Here is a 21,997-nt window from a genome sequence, read left to right as displayed (position 1 = left end):
CTTAACAGCCGTAAAATAGGTACTGTTTCTTATGAACGCAGCCTCGTGATAATGGTCTTTATACTGAAGGTGCTTTTCAAAAAGCATCTTCCCCTAACAATGTACAAATATGCCCTATCAAATTAGACTCACAATTATTACCAGTTTTTTAGCGGTAAAACTGTGGACTAGAGTTTAAAATTAAGTTTAATAACTTTATTAAGTTTAGTGTCGTTCATTGACTTGTGGAGCGCTGTCATAATAAAAGTGTCCTGTCCCTTTAAGAGTGGGTTGTCAATAGATGCATATGTACAGCGTGAGCGAGATTGAGTAATCAAGCTCGAGCGCTGCTGCAATTTAGCGACAGAAACGCGAGGCAGAAATGAGTGAGAATGCGACAGCGGTTATAGAGCACAATATGTTACACACTGAAATAAATTCATAAAACGTAGGAATTCCGTTGAACTTTGGGTATACACACAGCACAGGACCAACTTCGAGTGAAGTTTTGATCAGTCACCAGACACCTGGCGTTATCGAGTGAACACCGAATCTGACAGGTAGGACTCAAAGACAGCGTGTATATCACAGATTATCGAAACATTCCTTCCACGTTTGTGAAAATCAGTTTCACAAGAGCTTGGGTTTTATCGGATAAAACAAATTAAGAGGAAATTGTTACGTTTCCTCATATCTCAGTCCTCGCGCCGATCTCAAGATTTCACCTGAGGAAAGTGAGTGGCGGGAACTTGACTTAAAGATTCATCCTAAGTCTAGGAGTAAGTCTTTATCTGCGTTCATATGATTGAGTTTTGACAACAAACGCGTCCAATGGTAATTTAGTAAGAGGTGTTCGGTTTACCATAACAATGAAACTCATCATGTAACTTAACAGTTCTTGTGGAAGAAAAATTCCCATCTCTTTTTACCCATTTCTCTGTGAGGAGGGCTCAAATGTTTCGTACTTCAAGACTAAAATCAAAATTGATGTACATAAACCGTATGACTTTTGCTGGTGTCACTTTCCCTACTTCAGCACGCAGAGCTGGATGAAAAAGTCGCCACTTCATATGTCGAGACCTTTTTTCCTGTCAGATAATCGTCGTTCTTGTTGCATCTTGATTAATTTGTGACATAAGAAGCAACAGGAGCAGCCTCATTGCTGCATTGTTATTTGAGTTACTGACTCTTTTCTGTGAACAAAGAAAGACTTACTTTGTGATCAGTGCTGAATTACAGTCATGCAGGACAAAAGGTTGATTCAGAGGGAGAATGTATGGCTGCTTTAGAGCTCAGGGTCACACATATAACTGCAGTTGTTGCTCTTAACCTACATTGTAGCAGCATGTAAAAGTGTGAGCAAGTTGCGTAATGACTGGCATAAAAAGTGTCATTATTTGTATAATGGCAGCACAGCGTGACTCATCCAGGCCTGCAGGTAAGGGGTGTGCGTTTCTGAGAGAAGAAGATGCCTGCTGCAGACCTTCAGTGTGTTTGCGAGGTGATGAATGGTTTGAGGTCGCCTATGCAGTAGTTTTTTGCTTTTTTTGTTTGTAGTGCAAGGCTCTCTAATGCTCTGCCTTTCCTACTAGTGCACAGTGCATAGGAGATAAGCACTGTTGTTCAATAAACGTAACCCCTAGGCTGTGTATCTTGGTCTATGTGTGATAAGTATCCCTACATGTAAAGGCAAGCCAGGCTGCAAAACCCGCTGCCGCCCAGCTCTTCTTTTATGCTCGTGGTGAAAAGAGTTGACTGAAGACAGACACAGATCCTCTCGCCCCAAGGAAGATTTTGTTCTTGATACCTGGGGATCAATGGTTTGATTTGACATCTACATTTCTCTGGAACTACACCGTTCCCTCAGTGTCATTATTATTTTGTCTTATACTTTTGACAAACTGTCTTGCACGCTTGACCTCACTGAGGTGCACCAGATGTTAAAGTATCAATCAGTTTCAGCTTCACAGTGACTGCATCATAATTTAAAAGAAAATCACATGGACATAAGCCTTTAAAAGGGGATTGAAATTCACAGAAATTCGGGAATCAAGCTGATAACCAACACCATGCTTGTGTAGTCAGCAGATTGCTGATTCAGGTGACGGCTTTCATTTTGACAGGCTCAGTGATCCCTGGATTTCCTCCACTGGCTGTGTGCCCAAAGTTAATAGCAGCATCCCTTCACCACTTAGAAATGCGGCCACATGCCAGTCTTCTCTATGACAGGCTGAGTCCAAACTGGTAACAGTTTCTGATGAGAGATCACAGAATAAGCTGCTTGCATGAGTTGTTGGCTCTGTTGAAAATCACATTGAGCCCTTCAGCCAATTTTTGTATGCGTGTGTACAGTGTGTTATTATAAGTGAAGCATTTAGACCAGTCAATTTCACAGCAGTTCGGACTCTTAACTGCTCATTGACTTGTGCACAAAGTCCAGAACAGATCAATGCTTTACTGGATTTATTAGCTCGTTGTGATGTGTGCCTGTTTTTCTCCCTCTGCGTCTGCTGTGGTGAATTATTCATAACCTGTTTCATATATCATGTTTTATTTGAGGTTTTGCCCATGATGTAATTGTGGTGTGTTAACGTTTAGCAGTGCCCACTCCCAGCTCTCAGCCCCCAATGTTTACTCATGGTGGTGCGCTTTACGTCAGTCGTCTGCTTGTGTGTTAATAGTGCTTTCATTAATGTTGTTCTCTTGTGCAGAGTAATACCTCTGCCAAAAACATTTCTAGTTGTGCTTTGACGTAATCTTCACTATCATAGCTCATATGCAACCGTGGGTGCCGAAAATTGCCACTGAGCATGACAAATGCTTTGCGCTACTGGCTGTTAATGGCAGGACATGAGAGATGACAGAGAGCTATCCAGATTTCACATCAAGGCAATTTTCTCCCACATCCCATTTTAATTTGAAAGGTTACGTTACAAAAGGTTGTGATATTCAGTTATTGTCAGATCTGGGCAGCACTAAGTTGTTTACTTGTTTTACATAGTTTAGTCTAATTCACATAGATTATTATCTTGTGTTGTAAATGTTTATTACAACCAAGTTGAAATTATGTCTTAAAGGGTTAGTTCACCCAAAAATGAAAATTATGCCATTAATCAATTCAATGGAAAGGATTCCGGAAGAGAAAAATAACAAAAACTATGACATTGTCTGCTGAATAAAGTCATAGTTTTTGTTATTTTTGGACCAAAATGTATTTTTGATGCTTCAACAAATTCTAACTGACCCTCTGATGTCACATGGACTACTTTGATGATGTTTTTACCTTTTTGGACATGGACAGTATACAGTACTTACATTTTCAATGGAGGGACAGAAAGCTCTCGGACTAAATCTAAAATATCTTAAACTGTGTTCCGAAGATGAACGGAGGTCTTACGGGTTTGGAACGACATGAGGGTGAGTCATTAATGACATAATTTTAATTTTTGGGTGAATTAACCCTTTAAAGGTGTAATTAGTGGGACAAAACCTCTAGTTGCAATCTGTGCAACTAGATTGCACAGATTTGTTTGATAGCAAGCTGACTGCATTATTAACCTCTGACAATTGTTCTTTGTAATTATGTCCATTCGTTTGTTAACTTTATGTATTACTAACCAAAACTATGGGGTAAGTTTAGCCTTTAGAAAATATGTTGTGTTGTGTCACCAAATAGAGATGAATATCCGGTTGCCCTGAGGCAACGCATTGATTTCTTTCATTTTACACTTGAATGGGTTGTCATGTCATTTTTTTTTTTTTTAATGACTGACCATGGGAACACGCATGTATTGTGGACGGAAGTGTTTTTGTTTGTTTGTTTGTTTTTCCAAAAGCATTCAGTATAATACCTCTTTGTATCATTAGCAGTGCAACCAGGATGTTGAATAAGCTTTTTCTTATTTTATCAGATTAGTCTCCATTTGCCATGATCAAGTGAATAGGTGCAGGAGACATACTTCCAGTCTGTTGACTGGTTAGTCAACCATCACCATAACCAGGGTTCCCGCGGGTCCTTAAAAGGTTAGTTCACCCAAAAATGAAAATTCTGTCATTTATTACTCACCCTCATGCCGTTCCACACCCGTAAGACTTGAAATGAGCGCATGCGTAAGAACAACCCCCCCTCCTTCGAAGGAACGCCTCCCGCCTGTTGCTTCCTATGCAGGCCTCATGGAGTCATCGGATTTCAACAAAAATATCTCAATTTGTGTTCCGAAGATTAACGAAGGTCTTACGGGTGTGGAACGGCATTAAAACCATCTGATAATGCGGTTCATAAATTCTCATCCATGGAATGCGCCACTTCCGGTATTTTGCTGGTTAATTGAAGTAAATTGCAATCGAGCATTTTCTAAAAATCAAGTACTCGAATTTAATCGAGGAATGTTAATCACCCTAATGTTATTGCAATACTCAGCATATTGCAAAATATTATTTCATGGCTAAAGTATATAATATCATATAAAATACTAAAAGTATTTTATATGATAAGTTTAATAGGTCTTGAAGAGAAAAATCCCACTGATAATCTGCACGAGTGCAGTAGCTCAATATAAAAATAATACACATCCGATCTTCTAAAATCGCTTGAATGTCCAAACTGGCAAGCCTTAAAACACATACAATTGACAAAGTATTGTGAAGACTAAAGTGAAAATGATCTCACTGAGGGCTTGCGCTGTCTGAAAGTATTCACTCAGCGTTTCAGCTCGCCTCTGTGTTGCTTCCATGGCGCTGACTGGACGGGGTGGAGTAGGGCTGGGCGATATATCGCATGCGATTCTCACGTGCATTTCGTCAGTAAAGCCGGTTCCCTGATTACCGCTAAATCGCCATCACCTGCTTTCAAATGGAGCACCTTTTAATAGACAAAGCCGTAGTTCACGGACAAGCCACGCAAAATCGCGTTCAGTATCGAAGATGAATCGCCTTCGATACTGAACCCGATTTTGCGTGGCTTTGCCCAGCCCTAGGGTGGAGTCACGTGACTACATACGCGGTAGTATGTTTTTAAGGGGAAAGTATTAACAGGAATTAAAAAAACGAAATGACCAACATGGTTACGTCGGTTAGAGGTTCTGAATTTCGGTTTTGATTACTTTTCGATCAATCGCCCAGCCCTAAGTGTGTGTTAGCGTTACCTGTAGATTTCAATTTCTGTACAGTCTAATCTCTAACATTAATTTGTCATAAGATACAATCTGAGATCAAAATAAGTTTAATTATTCCAGCTGCTGTGAGAAAAGGCTATAAATGATCCGCCACCTGCAGCATCCTTACATGATGTAGCCTACTAGCTGGGACTCGTTCTTTTTGTAAACAGGCGTGACGTAATGACGCAAAGATGAACGGCGACATGCTCGATTTTCCTGCAGAAATCCACCAGTACTGCCCGATTAAGAAAACATTATTACAAGTTTAACGTTGTAAATCGGGCTAAAGTAAGGAGATTTTTAACCAAAAAAGTTACGGACAGCAGCTCAGTGCTTCCCACACATAGACTATACTTGGGCGGGCCGCCCACATATAATAACGGCCGCCCAAGTATATTTGGAGACACATTTTTGCTTTTATTATTTTTATCCTCTTATACTTTTATATCCGCGCAAGATAATGAAACCATCCGCGATTAACTAGTTGTTTCATACCTGCTCGTTATGTATGCGTCAGAACTGTTTACTCCCACTAACATTCAAACGGGCGCTGCATTTTGCAAAGTCACAAGGCGGCACTGTTGCGAGTTCTACTGGTTCTACAAGCTCACGCGACAGCGCTTCAGACTTCAAAGTGATTCTCAATCAATGAAAAGTGCAGATTTATGCCAAGCGATTGCTAAAGAACTCAAGTTGATGAATTATTACAATGTCTACTTTATGGCCTTTATATAAAATGATTTAGACGATTGTAAGAATCTGAAGGCTCAGCCTGCAATAGTACAGACATTTCACAATAGAAGTGTACCTGTGTATTTATGGGCTTGTTTATAATTTAAAAGTCACAAGCTAAGTTTTTTCTTATTCTTTGGGGCATTAATGGTATTACACATTAAATTGTATTTAATTTGATTTCCATTTAATTCATAGTAAATTATTGTAGTCTCCCCACAGGAAGAAAACACTAAGAACATTATTTAACACATATTATTCATTTTATAAATTTTACTAGTGTCCCATTCACTGAGAGAGACACTATATGACAACAAGGAGAACATAGGAAAATGTAAACCATTTAAATGCTGTAATTTCGCATAATTTACAATGCATAATAATGCATAATATTAGTATGTAATTAAATGTAATATGTTATGTAATTAAAATTAATTTCAATAAATAAAAATACTGTTAAAAATCACACATTATTTGTTTGTCACATGTAGTAGACCATTTTTGTGACGTGGGTAATAGGAGGATTTTTTGCACGGCTACCACCGCAAGTATATTTCAAACCTGTGGGAAGCACTGCAGCTTTATCATTAATGAAACAAAAGGACAGCAGTCTCATAAACTCTTGCTGTCTAAGGGGCCGTTCACATATCGCAACATTTGTGTGTGCAGATTTATTTCAAAAGTAGGTGTAATAGAAGCGACGTGCGCCTGTGCTGCGCATCTTAACTTTTCAGGAATGCCGCAAGCACACTGCAGGTCATGTGACAAGAACCAACCGATCTGCATTGGCCTCTCCGTAACAACATCGAAAGCTCAGCCGAACAGATGATCATATCTGTACAGGGTGTGTTTTTATAAATGTATCCATAAATATATCTAGTAGTAAAGCTAATGCAAGTTATATTCATACATTTTATTCAAGAGTAAAAATGACATTACTGAACATTACTGAAAATTACTGAACAACATGATGGTTATTGATGAATGATGAATATTGATACAATTTAAAAGATACTTTCCTTTAAAAGAAAAAGTTTGATTGATGTCTTTCCAAATATATTTCTGAAATCCAAAGCTTTGTTAAAAGAACAGACAATGCTTTTTTCTTTTAAATATAATTTTTATATATTTTATTTATTACATGTCTCTGTATTTTGATTATAAAATGTGAAAACAAGATATATGCTTTTTGGCTGCTTTATTCAACTAATGTTTGTAAAACATTGTATTACTTCTACATTGTATGTAGCTACATCCCATACATTGTATTACTTTAGCTACATATTTCAGTGGTGCATTTGCAACATCAACAACAAAAATGAGTAGTGAAGTTTTTTTTTTTTTAATGTAAAAAGTTTTCAGTAAAAAAAAAAAGTTCAATCATATAACTTATAAAGGTAAGTAAAATAGAGCTGGGGTAATTTAACTGACTACTTAAACCCAAAACAAAAACATCCTGTATATTTTTAAACATGCCTGATAAAACCTAAACACATATAGCCTTCATATTTTTATTTAAAAAGATGAGATGGTCTACCTGCTCAGGTAAGAGCCAAGTGTGGAGTGTATTATTGGAAATACAGTTAAGTGCAAGATGTGCAGAACCAAAATGTCATATAAATCTACTACAAGTTCAATGTGTTATCTCCTATTTTAACAAAATGTCAAGCAAAGCCAGAAAGGCAAGCCAGGCAAACATAACATCTTTTACCATCAGACCAAAATACGACTGAAATGTCTCTCTACATAGCTAGAGTTTAGTCCTTAAATTGAATAAGAAAAATCTAGGTGTTGTCCTGCAGCAGAACATTTTGTGCTTTGTCACTTAGATTGTAAGACCATTCTTAAAATGTGAGTCACTTTATAACACCAATCTACATCTTCACAAACAATGACACATTTGCATTGAAATCCTCCTGCTCTGTCTCATGGAGCATGTTGACAGATTATACCACTTTACTCTTTTCAGGTCATTTTTTGATGTAGATGTGGCATCCAGGTTTAACCTTTTGTGCAGTAGTCTCATATATCATGTTGAGACATGATAATCAGAACACATGCATTGTTTCTCTGTTGTGAATTAGAATTAATTGTGCATATTGTTTAGGGTCATCAAAAGTACTGTTACTTCAGAACTAGGGCTGCACGATTTTGGAAAAAACTGACATTGTGATATTTTGTTTTTTCTGAGATATATATACAGTACAGTCCAAAAGTTTGGAACCACTAAGATTTTTAATGTTTTTAAAAGAAGTTTCGTCTGCTCACCAAGGCTACATTTATTTAATTAAAAATACAGTAATATTGTGAAATATTATTACAATTTAAAATAACTGTGTACTATTTAAATATATTTGAGAAAGTAATTTATTCCTGTGATGCAAAGCTGAATTTTCAGCATCATTACTCCAGTCTTCAGTGTCACATGATCCTTCAGAAATCATTCTAATATGCTGAGTTGCTGCTCAATAAACATTTATGATTATTTTCAATGTTGAAAACAGTTGTGTACTTTTTTTTTTTCAGGATTCCTTGATGAATAGAAAGTTCAAAAGAACAGCATTTATCTGAAATACAAAGCTTCTGTAGCATTATACACTACCGTTCAAAAGTTTGGGGTCAGTAAGAATTTTTATTTTTATTTTTTTTAAAAGAAATTAAAGAAATGAATACTTTTATTCAGCAAGGATGCATTAAAGCAAACAAAAGTGGCAGTAAAGACATTTATAATGTTACAAAAGATTAGATTTCAGATAAACACTGTTCTTTTGAACTTTCTATTCATCAAATAATCCTGAAAAAAAATATTGTACACAAATATTTTGTACAATTGTACACATTAAATGTTTCTTGAGCAGCAGATCAGCATATTAGAATGATTTTATATATATATATATATATATATATAAAAAAAATAGCTCTATTTGGAAAGAATGGATCATTCTAGGATGATTGGGGTTATTTTGTAGGTGAGTGAATACGATTAGAAAATAATGAACAAAATACAAGCATAGATAAATATAAGAGAACAAAGATACAAATTAAATAAATAGTGCTTTATATATTTCAGCTAAGTTTAACAGCATTCAGGTACAGAAACTGAATTATCAATTGTAAAATAACACTGCATAGTCTTCACTGTATAAATTAAATACAATTAATCCGGGTTAAAACTACAAAAGTGATATGTCTCTTTGTCTTGTTGTTTGATTAACACGTGGTGCGGATCAAAAATACTGTTACACATCCGGTTTTCTTTCTCAATTGTATAGTTCACCTAAGCAATAATCAATTGTGTTTACGAGAATAGACGATCTTTTACGTACATTTTAACTATTTTTCTGCATGTATGTGTCCGTTCAGGCACAAATAGACGCGGAAGAGAATTGAGTTCAGAATTGAGCTCTTTCGCGTCTTTGTGCGTTCAAATGGTTTAAAATCTCTTTAATGTTTAAACTGACAGGATGTTCAGATGATAAACTTTCATAGTATGATGGTCAAACTTTGCAATTAATCAGCTTGCATTTTGAACCGTGGTGTCTGGTTCGTACAGATTAACGGTCCCTACTAAACATTGCACTTCCTGCAATGTGACTATCGCGGATGCGCACATCGCGATTTCGATGCTAAAACAATATATCGTGCAGCCCTATTCAGTACTAAGTTGGTACATAATGTTGTGTAGACTGCTTTTTTTTGATGACATGCTATTTAAATGTATTTTTTACTTTATAATTATTATAATCATAAATAATTAACTCATTTAACTTATTTTTTCCCCCAAATAGTTAAATTAGTTCAATAAATAAATGGTAAAGTAGTTAGAACAGTTTTTGCTATGGTACCAAAATTAGTACAGAGAACTTTTTTTTTTTTTTTTTTTTTATTGCACCTAAAAGGTCAAAGTTGATGCAAGTATAGATTTTTTTTTTTTTTTTTTTTTTTTTAAGTCCGTTAGAGTAGTTTTCCATCAACTGACATATGAAAGAGGAGCCAAGAGTGGTCCTCCTCCCTTGTAAAGATGACGTTATGCAGCTCATCACAGATGTAATGAAGAATTACTCAGCACAGCTCCCTATGATTCAGCATTAATAGTGTAGGTGTGTAATGTTTGAATATCATCATCCTAAAGAAGTTGATGAATTTCCTGCTGTCCCACACAGTCTCAGAGTAGTCAGGCTGTTGCTTTACCCTCCATTGTTCATGATACAGTTGCTGAATCTTGCATTCACTCTGTGTTTATTTAAGAGCCTGAAGTTCGTTTTTCAGATACATGAGCACCCTGTCAACCAACTCCCTGCCTGTGGCTCTGTTTCTTATTTGTCTACACTGCCTGTCAATAGTTTCAAGCGCTGTCTAACTTATGAGTGAAGCTGTTGTTCATGCTGACTTCCTTATATGATTCATACGGTTCATGCTTGTCAATTGTGACGTCATGGACCAAATTCAAACAACAGTGGCTTGCTATAACAATCCTTTGTTCAGCCTGGTTCTGATTTTCTGTTCAGTTGCAAAATTTAAATGCTGTGGTTTAGAAAGTGTTAATTTATAGGGCCACGTGTTATACGGCATGTTGTACCAGCACAGTACCCTGGTTTAATATAATTTCAGTACCGGATCTGTACTGCAATTCAGCACAGTTGAAAAAGTTAAGTAAAAGTTAATGTGAGATTCATTAAATGGGTCAATGACATGTAAGAGTGCCCACCATAAAGAAGAGTAAAACCTTTTAATAATCTAGTTTAAAACTCCTATTTTGAAAGCTTTTGTACAAAGATAGATCCAGACCGTTGCCATTGACCTAATATAAATAATATATGTTTATATTTTGGTGAGGAAAAGTGTTTCTAGATTCAAAGGGATGGCAAAAAATTGAGAAGCACTGTTTGCATGAATACTCAGGTTAATATGTAAAAAAAAGGTGAGGTGATGTGGCTATCTACTGTTAGAGAATGCTTAAAACTCTCTATGGTACAGTGAATGACTGCTGTTATTGTGGCACAGTGAATGCAGATCACAGAGCGCCATGGCACTGTGCCCTCACTGTGGTGCCATGATGTCAGTGGCACTCAGTGCTTTGAAATGTGCACAGGCACGCAATCTCTGTGTGTTGTCATATTGTCTGGAAGTTGTGCTTTGTCACAAGTTGGAACAAACAGTGATCGCCTACAGAGATGAGAAGATTAGTGATAGTTTGGTAAAGCAGTTTCCTCCCACAATGCCCCAAACACAGCCCTTTCCCTGAACTCCAATTACATAATGTTTGTCTTTCGGCTGAAAAAATCAGTCATCTGCCATCAGTCCCCACAAGAAGTTACCCAGGACTGCAGAGGAAATGTACCGCTGTGTATGTTTGTGTGTGGACAAAAGTATTCTTTGTGAACAGGAGAGTAGAATGGGCTGGTGTGTCTGCCTGTTCCTTGCTGTAGGTGGAGGTTTGGTGGCCATGTGAATCAGACTGATTCAGGACATGGCGCCTGGTGGCATTCCTAAGCTTCCCACTGACTGGTGACTGGGCACAGACTCCGCCCATTGACCACTATCCCTCCCAGCCATGCCATTGCCCGCCTGCTGTGTCATGTCTGACATCATTGAAACGCATACACGTACAGTGTGACAGCCTACGCAGTGAGATCTTGGAGTGCTTCCATTTAATACATGTGTTATAGATACTACATTCCTCTAATGTCACAGGTCGTAGATAGCTATATTTGTTTCAAACTATTTCTACAGAAAGTCATACTTTTATGTCTATGGTGACCACCTATCGAACCCATCAACTGATTATAGTCTGATAACGGTTGGCACACCCTTAAATTTGATGTGCAATTCAGACAATAAATGCACTTATATAACTTGGGCTGTAGTAGGGGTGGGCGCTATACTGGTATGAAAGTGACTACCGGTACTATGTTGTGCCATGATATAGATTTTGCTATACTGTGGATACCGTTAAATATTCATGAATTCCACTTTTGCATTTATATTGTTTTGTAACTTTCAACACTAGTAGTAATGAAGATACAGTTGAGGCTGAATGCTTAACTTTTTGTCCTCTACTGTGTCCAACGCCTTACTACACAGGCATTAGTAATCAAACACAGCATTGTAACGGTTCAAATTAATAGAGAACAAACCGCCTACTCAAAAACACAACAGCAACAAACAAGCGTGCATATAGGCAATAGGGGTGGGGGAAAAGTAGATGCATAGATGCAACAATTCTGGATCGATTCTGAGCTTTAGTTTTTAACCTCAGATGTGCGATGAAGCTGCGTGTGCTTGGTGCGTGTCCACTGGCACGGAGTAGAGCGAGCGTTTTCAGTTCATTCTTACTGAAGTTGATTCATTGCACAGGGTATGAGAGAGCTGTGAGAAACACGTACTTTACTTGATGTTACTTGCAGTTTGTGGTCTTGCCCGCCGGTAGGCCTATTTTACTTACAAATGCTCTACGAAGGCATCATTTATGTTGTTTAAAATGCCTTAGGCTTATATATTAAAAATATGAAATTCACTGACAGAAGGCTGCTTTCGATTTCAAATTCTCACGTGCGCTTTGTGACGAGCGCTCACGTATATGGCTGTGTGTGACTAGTGCTTAAATGTAGGACAGAAACTTCTTATATTTCAAAAGAGATCTGTGCATTAGTCTGGATGCAGCTTATTAGATCCCCCCTCTATGTCATCAGTAATAATCAAACAACCGTAAAACTGAGAAAGTGAAAAATCACTCACAGCTCTTGAATGGAAAAAGTTCTGAAAGCACTCTTTGTTTATTGCTTGTAATGTTTCGTTGTTCTTTATTATTTACTAGGCGACTCGCTCGCTTGTTTTGAAACTTTTATATATATCCCTATATAAAATTATTAACATACAGTTGTATTAATGTATTTTTTAACTTGTATTTATTTAAAAAGTAGGCTACTTATAATTCCATATGTAATTTAAAAAATAATGAATACATTAATTAAAAAGAGAAAAAAGTATCAATAATCCTTTTGGAATCGTGTGACTCCTAGAATCAGAATGGACCCTTCGCTAAGCCCCGCCCTCCTTAGTTACTGTTGCTACGCCTGTCAAGCTTTCGAGCCTGGCTAGTCATTTACAGTGCGTATGCACCGGTGTCAGACATTTTCAAGGAGATAATTAGTCATTTTTGGCGAACAGGTGAAATATCTGAGAGAGCAAGACAAAAGGGACTGCAGTATGCATTCGAGGGATATATCCACGACATATGCAACCGATTAGAAAATAATTTGATCAAAATTGAAGCTAAAGCTCCGAGCGTGAGCAGCAGCCGCCTCATACGCTGACCATTCAAATGGGAAACACACAATTTGAGGAAAAGCTTTGTTCATCCACAGCAGGTTAAGTGAAATTTGTGAAAATAACATAATTATAAATCAAACAGCTTATCCATAAGTCTTGTGGAATAAATACATGACGTTAGCCTGACCACTTTGCAATGATAACATTCTCCCGCTTATAATTTTAGCATGCCAGGCTAACGTTACTCCGTCTTGCCTTTAATCATATTATTTCACGTTCAAATATATGCATTATGAACAAAGAACCGTCATTATTTCCAAGCAATGATGTGCTGAGTTAGCTAGCTAGTTACCCGGGCTTACTGCATATGCATTCATCAATATTACATCATTGTCGTCATGATAAATAACACACAATTACTGTACTTGCATTATTGTTAAGGGTAGGTTTAGGGTTGGGGTAGGTGTAGATGTTAATAAAGCCATAAACCACGTTAATATCACGCTGGAAGCACAATCTGATAGGTAACTTTAGCATTTTGTCAGATTTTGCTAACGTTACCCACTGTTTCAATGGGAGGTAACATTAACGTTAGTAAAATCTGACAGGGTAGCACAAATTGTCAGAACACCGGCACTTCTCCCCTTGGGTTTTAGGTTTTGAGAAGGGAAAAAAATTCCTCCACCCCGTTTAAACTGTTAGGATACCGGGTATCAGATTAACACAATGCGTAAGCACGACACTTCGGCATGTTCCCTCACTCGAAAGCTTGACAGACCTCCCGCGCCTAGTAACGGTTGCTAAACCACGATTGGCCTGTGGCGGTTTTCGGCGTGGCTTAGCGAAGGGTCAATTGGATCAGATCGTGAGGTGCCTAAAGATTCCATTTCCCACCCCTAGATAAGATACATGTATTGTCTGCAATTTAACTAAGGTTTACTAAAATGTGATTCCAATTTTTTTTCTCATATCGCGATATAACATCAATATCGTCTGGACAGTGGAAAATATTGTGATATGAATTTTAGCTCATATCGCCCACCCCCAGGCTGTAGCTGCCTCAGTTCAAGTGGCAGTGCACAGCTCATAAAGAGGAAGAGATGGTCTGTGCATATGAATGAACATCAGAAATTATGTTAAAAGAAACAACTTACTGAAATGTTTCATATCTCATGTAATCGCTCAGTGTTTTAAGTCAAGTTTAGGAGTCTAGATGTGGTAACTATGTCAGTTTTAGGAAGAAGTTTAATCACATTAAATTACAAATGGGGATGTGCGCTAGAGATCTGCTACGGGTTCAGGTTAAAGGGATAGTTAGATAAAAGAGAAAAAAGAATTTTATTTTTTATTTTATCATTTACTCACCCTCAGGTTGTTCCAAACCTGTGTAAATTTCTTTGTACTGCTGAACGCAAAGGAAGATATTTTGAAGAAAGTTTGTAACCAGGCTGCTTTGGGCCACCATTGACTTCCATAGTAGGAAAAAAACATACTATGGAAGTCAATGGTGGCCCAAAGCAGCCGGGTTGCAAACTTTCTTTAAAATAACTTCCTTTACATTCAGCAGTACAATGAAATTTATACAGAACTGTTTTGCACATGTCCTGCACATGAACTGTCCTGCTCTCACACACTCTTTTGGTCACAACACAGTACACGTCATTCGAACCTTTAGCTATGAGTGTGATAAGACGAAACGTTACTGAGGGAAAACTTATTATAACAGGTGAGCCAGGGTATAGCATAAAATTTAACACACACCTCTAAAATTACAACACAATAATGTGTGTGTAGTGAATGAGTGTAAACTGAGCACAACAAAATCAAATAGTCGTGTTGCGGTCTCTCAGAAATCAGAGCTTTATCAAGAGTAGCCTACTATCAACTAATTAATAACTAAATTTTCTCCTATTTGATATATTTAAATGTTTTAAACTTTGTATGATATGATACACAAGCGTAAACTCTATGAATGAAATGAGCACAACGTATTCGTAAATCAAATAGGCGCATTTATCTTGTGTCTCTCAGAAATCAGCTTTGTCCAGAGCAGGCTACTATCATCTATAACACTACCTACATCATACACATTTTGTATTATTTGATATGTGTATGTAAATGTTTAAAACATTGCACATGTGATACATGATTGAGTGCAAACTATACTAAATAGCGCGAGTCAAATAGCCATGTTGCCCTCTCTGGGCGTCTCTCTCTTTTTTTTTTTTTTTTTTTTTTTTTTTTTTTTTTAGTCTACTGCTTGATGTGTTTGTCTATTTAAACGTTGTACGATATGATCTTGTCATTTTAACCAATAAATAGCTCAGTGGTGACGTGCAGTGTAGGTCTTACAAAGCCGTCATGGCTTATGATAGCAGTAATGCAGGTACATCTCTACAGTGATGGGTCCGGTTCGGCCTTATAAATTAAAGGTACTCTAAGTAGTATTTGAACTACTGTTGAACACTGTTGATATTTGAAATCAACCCAAACAAACCCTCTCCTCTCTTCATTGCTCCGCCTCCAAAACTCGCACTCCAATTCTAACCACCCTGCTACTAGTCCGTCTCGATGGCTGCTGGCATGCGAGGCAAATGCACAACCAATGATGCCAAACGCCTCATTCTCTAGCGGTTATCAATGTGCAGTAGTTTAAAGGTGGTACAGAGGATGTTTTGTTTTATACATTTTTGCAATATTACTTGAAACTGTCTTTACTAACTGATGAAAGACTATTTATTAAGGCCAATTCACACCGCACCGACAACAGCCAACAAACGCCAACAAACTCGTCTGTTGGAGTTTGTTGGATCGGTGTGATACCCCTGTTGGCGTCTGTTGCCGTTTGTTGGCGTTGGTCGGAGTCGGTTTTCACCCGACTGAACATGGTTAATCGGCGTTTGTCGGGTCGTGGAATGTCTGCGCGGTGTGAACAGTTTTCCAACAGACGGCAACCAACTCTGACGTAATCTGACCTGTTCACGAACCGTTGCCATGACGATGAGGGAAGTCCCCTGCAAAGACAGCTATTTGATCGCGCCCGCGCCTCACGCACACGCAACAAAGCACTGGAAACGTGACATCGCAGCTTGTTCGTTATAAAAAATAAAATGGTTAAAAAATTAAAATATACAAAAGGTACAATAGTCCATAGTGCAATCCGTGCCATTCAGCAAGAGCAGCTGCTCCACTTCACCGAAAGAGAGAGGTAACGTTATAACCACCATGAGAGCAACGCACCTTCAGTTTCGTTTTTTTAATGATTCGTTTTGACTTGTTTAGCTACATGGTTTTATATGCTTATGGGTCTTGTTAATAAAAAGTTTAAAAGTTTAAAAACTGGTATACCAACCGGTTACAATAGGTTACGATCAGATCGATGGCTACAGCGCTTCGGATTTCAGGTTAGTATTTTTGTTTTGCCTCAATACTTTAATACAATGAAAATATATATGATACTATATTATTAATATTGTAAACTAACCTGACAATATTGTTAACATGGTTACTTGTGTAGTTGTGGAATTTTCCCAGTCAGACGTCACTTGTTGGTCGGTGCTTGTTGGGGCGGTGTGAACATGACAGTTTTTTCTCATAGAATTCTAAATCCAACGGCCAACTTGTTCGTTGGCGTTTGTTGGTGTTTGTTGGCGTTTGTCGGTACGGTGTGAATTGGCCTTTAGGTGCACTGAAAGGAATAATATTAATATACATCATCTGTGCACGAGATAGGGACTTAAAAACATCAGCCAATCGTTTACGCGATCATCGCGTAAACGATTGGCCCTCTGGCTTGTCAATCACTGCCATTGTGAGAGGCGTGCGCGGATTGGCCCTCTGGCTTGTCAATCACTGCCATTGTGAGAGGCGTGCGCGGATTGGCCCTCTGGCTTGTCAATCACTGCCATTGTGAGAGGCGTGCGCGGATTGGCCCTCTGGCTTGTCAATCACTGCCATTGTGAGAGGCGTGCACGGATTGGCCCTCTGGCTTGTCAATCACTGCCATGACGTTCCTTGTGAGAGACGCGAGGCTGCGCGCTCTAGTAACTTTCCACACTCCGCATGCAATGTTTTTGTCAGGAGACAGGAGTAACAACTGCAGATTATGAGTCACCTGCGGTGAGTCCGACATAATGAATCCACGGCTTTAGGTCGCGCACACACTTAACGATTGTAAGGCCGATTATGAATGTAAATTGATACTTATGACTGATCGCGCTCAAACGCGTCCAGTCAGAGCCAGTTGTGTTCAGTCTGCGATTACAGTCGGTGTTCAAATTCCTTGTGAAAGTATATAAATCTGCTTCAGGAGCAGGAAACAATCGCTGTATGTTGAGCTCAGTCTTAGAATGTTTTAGCTAGTCGTTAACTGTGTGCCCGGCTTAATAACACAGCGAATGCCGGTGGTAAACACACTGAAGGAGGGGGGTTGTTCTTCCGCATGCGCTCATTTCAAAAACTCAGTCGACGAAAACATCCTCTGTACCACCTTTAACTGCACAGCTCTCACTGTCTGGCCTCTGTTACACGCAATGCGAGTGGACGACTGTTTATCACAGCTGATGCGCAACAAAATGCTGATGAACAAACGACAAGGAAGCATAAAAAATGAACGTACAGTACACAAGAGTAAATGCAAAGTGTTTGTTGTTAATCACAAACAGCACAGCAGCTCCAGACAATCAAAATCCAGTGTTACTTGCATGAGAAGCGGGATCAAAGCAGTTTTCAGGCCTTCCCACTTAGCTCTCTCCAGCACTTGCAGCTTTTCTAATATAAACCGGGCCCTAAAGTGCTTGCCCAGGCATAAACCTTAATTCCAGTGATATTCTTTTGAGCTGTTTTGTATTGTGTCCCATTTCTTGTTCTGCAGTTGTTTTTTTCTAATTTTCAAATCTCCCTCTTGCTCGTTCTCTCTCCTCGACTTTCATATGCCCCCTAATGCTGATTGGTTAGACATTTGTTGTTGGTCTCGGCCCGACTTCCAAAGAGTGTATTTGAAATATTACTGAGTCCCAATTTAACAGTATCGGTCGGGTTCGGGCCGGGCTCAGTGATCTCTGGTTCGGGCCGGGTTCAGTGGTCTCGGGTACGGGCCGGGTTCGAGCTTAAGTTTAAAGCCCGCGCAGACCTCTAATGTGCGCCATGACTCGTTTCATTAAAGTTTAATCTAGAGCTGCATGATTCTGGATAAATTGAGAATCACTTTTTTGTATTAATTGCTGAAGCCAATTTAAAATTAATTAATTAATTTGAATTAATTATTTTAAATTATTTTTAGTTTTGAATTAATTTTTTAAAGACTCGCTCAAATACTTCACTTGTTTCAATACTGAATGAATCAGCATTTTTGAACAAATCTCTGAATTAATGATTCAGTGACGATATTTTTTTTTTTTTTTTTTTTAAGTGACTTGTTGCCACCCAGTGGTGTAACGATGTAATGATACAACCATTATTTGAAGGGCCAAGTTACTTTCAAAAGGTGATTTCCTCTATTTTGATCTTTACCATAGACATCAGTGTTTATTTCTGAACTATAAGTCAGAATACTCTCTAGCCTTGCTCTTCTTCAGAGTGGTTATTACTCTGATCTCACTGCAAGTGACACAGCGAAAATGCATGCAATCTGAGGTCGGTGAAATGAAATGGTTTTCTGCTCCAGATATAGGGTACAACAAGGCTAAAGGCACCCCGGGGTAAAAGGCGCCTTTGATTTTATTTTCTTCTAAACCACTAGATTGCACAAAAAACTTGCCATAGCACTTAGCATGTGGAAATTTGTCTGATCCTTGATGCGATTGCGGGCAGCAGTGCAAAGTTGATCCTGTACTAATTTGATCTAATATGTTTTTTTTTTTTTTTTTTTTTTTTTTTTAGCAAATTAGAATAGCTAAAATGATTGAATATATTTTGAGACAAAGGTCTTAATGATTTTCATTTCAAAGCAACAGTTTTTCAATACTGGAAGAATATGTAAATGTATGGTATTTGGCGTAAAAAGCGCATCTGCTGTTGGGGCTAAAGGCACAATAAAGAACATTAATAATAAAAAGGTGGCTGACTTTCACATTTGTTGACATGACATGGTTAGATTGAGATGGTAAATATGTATGAAGTCTACCATATAGATAATCACCTTATTTATAATGAAACCATCATTTTAAAGTATATTAATCATATCATAATAAAATATAATTTATTGTTACTACTATAATCTATATTAAATTATGCAGTCTCCTTCAATGCTATCAGAATCTTTACTTTTTAAAATTATTTTCTGCATTTTTAAAATATATTTTTATATTAACATTTTAATGACAGAATATTTATTGAACAAAAATTAATTTTATTTATCAAAATAAACAGAAAATGGTACAAACTTTGCTAAAGTGATTGTTTTGAACAAGTATTAACTTAGACATGATTAAAAACAAATTATTTTAGCTAAAGTATTTGTATTAATAAATACAAATACTTTAGCTAAAATAATTTGTTTTTATTAATACTGTGTGCCTTTTGCCCCATGCTGGTGAGCCTTTTACCCCATTGTGGGGTAAAAGGCCCACCTTGCCTCCTCATATTAAGATTTTTCACAATCTTTTGCTCCATCAATGTTCAATATAAACATGTTTTTTTTCTGCAGTCATACATTATGGGCATAGTGAAAAGCACATTTCTTCTTAAGGTGTGCTTTTAGCCCCATTGTACAGAAGCTCTAAGCAAGGAGAAAAGGTGAAAAGAAAAAAAAACTTATGGTGGAGAGTGGAAAAAAAGAACTTATTTCGACATGTCATTTTTTCGAGACATTAAGACGATATAGTCAATGGCTATTTGCACTGTAAATTATTTATTAAAATTATTAAATGGATGCTGCCTTGTTTGGAGAATAAAAACCCACCCAACACCTTCCCCTAACCCTACCCAATAAATACTTTTAATATTATTAAACACTCATTAGGCAGTTTATTTACACTTTTAGAACATTTTCATTATTTTCATCTCAGCCAAAGGCGGATTTGAACCCGTGGCTATCACGGTAAAAGTGCCACTGAAGACGTTGAATTCCGCATGTCATTTTTAAACTTGAATGGCCCAACCAGACATTGGTGGGTGGAACTAGTGTAAATAGCATTTACCAACAAGGGACGCTATTTGCACTTAAAGGCTTAGTTCACCCAAAAATGAAAATGATGTCATTAATGACTCACCCTAATGTCGTTCCACACCTGTAAGACCTCCATTCATCTTCGGAACACAGTTTAAGATATTTTAGATTTAGTCCGACAGCTTTCTGTCCCTCCATTGAAAGTGTAGGTACGGTGCACTGTCCATGTCCAGAAAGGTAATAAAAACATCATCAAAGTAGTCCATGTGACATCAGTGGGTTAGTTAGAAGTTTTTGAAGCATCTAAAATACATTTTGGTCCAAAAATAACAAAAAATACAACTTTATTCAGCATTGTCTTCTCTTCCGGGGCTGTGTATATCCACAGTGACGCTGCTGCTTCTTCTACGGCGGTTGGCATCCAGCTTATTGGTGCATTACCGCCCCCTTCTGCCCCGGACTGTGACGCGATTAGGACATCCGTGACATCCACACCTACGCACCATTTTAAAAAATATAGCAATACCAAAATACAAACAATGTAGAATAGCTTTAATACAGCGTGCGTCTCCCTCAGACTGTAAACGAAGCTCGAGCGCACTACATAACACGTCATCAGCGTCACTGTCTGGAGCAGAAGGGGGCGGTAATGCACCAATAAGCTGGATGCCAACCGCCGTAGAAGAAGCAGCGTCACTGTGGATATTAGGGATGGGCGATATGGCCTAAAAAAATTATCGCGATAATTTCAGGTATTTATTGCGATAACGATACCAATGACGATAATATATACATATCAATTTGACGGACAGTAAAAAATCTATCATAATCAATTATTACCCGTCATTTTAATTTTTATATTATAATGATAAGACATTTGATAGCTTCTGATTTCGTACACATTTTCATTTTTATTCATGAACTTGCAGGATAAGTTGATAGGCTTTCATCTTGATAGGCTTTTCATTTTGATCTCGCTTTCATCTTGAACAGCTTCATCCTTTCCTCTTTGCAGAACGAAATACATGAAAATATGTTGAAAGACACAGTAGCTTACCGAAATCGTCAGTGTTGCAAGCATTTTCACTTAACATTAACGTTATGTTAACTTGTACCTCAGAATTCGTTTGATAGTCAGCAAGAAAAATAACAAAACGAACCATTTAAAACAAAACGAACTAGATTAGAAACTGATTTATGTAAGTATAAGTATCACAACTTTATTATTATAAAATATACCTAAACCGAGTGCTTGCCTGTGTGGTGAATCATTTTATTCTGGAGACTGAACTCGCGCTTTGCTGCCACACTGGAGCGCACTCGCCACCTACTGGACAGGGGTGGGAATTACATTTACAAGCTACATACTACATCAGCCTCAGTAATCTGTCAAAATGACGGACGGCCTTCATATTTTTTTCCGTCATTGCTAAAAAAAAAAAAAAAACGTTAACGCGAACTCTGATATATATAAATATATATATATATTTCACACGACCGCGGTGGCGCGGTTGTCATGCCGACCGTAAGAGCCCTAATTGTATCAAAAAGTAACAATCCCAACTATGTCTTCAGATAGTTAACAAAATATAGCTGTGACGCAGCTCTCCGTGTACGCGCTTCGGATGAGTACACACAAATCTCCTCACAGTGCGCGCGAGTTCTCTTTTGCGTCTTACAGTTGAATGTTTAAAGTGGCAAGGTTTAAATGGGTTTAGTTTAAACACAGATAGCAGCGTGAGATGTTCAG

The sequence above is a fragment of the Megalobrama amblycephala genome, linkage group LG7, assembly GCF_018812025.1.
Source record: "Megalobrama amblycephala isolate DHTTF-2021 linkage group LG7, ASM1881202v1, whole genome shotgun sequence".
NCBI classification, from domain to species: Eukaryota; Metazoa; Chordata; class Actinopteri; order Cypriniformes; family Xenocyprididae; genus Megalobrama; species Megalobrama amblycephala.
The sequence above is the reverse complement of the archived record's forward strand: the minus strand, read 5'-3'. Positions refer to the sequence as shown.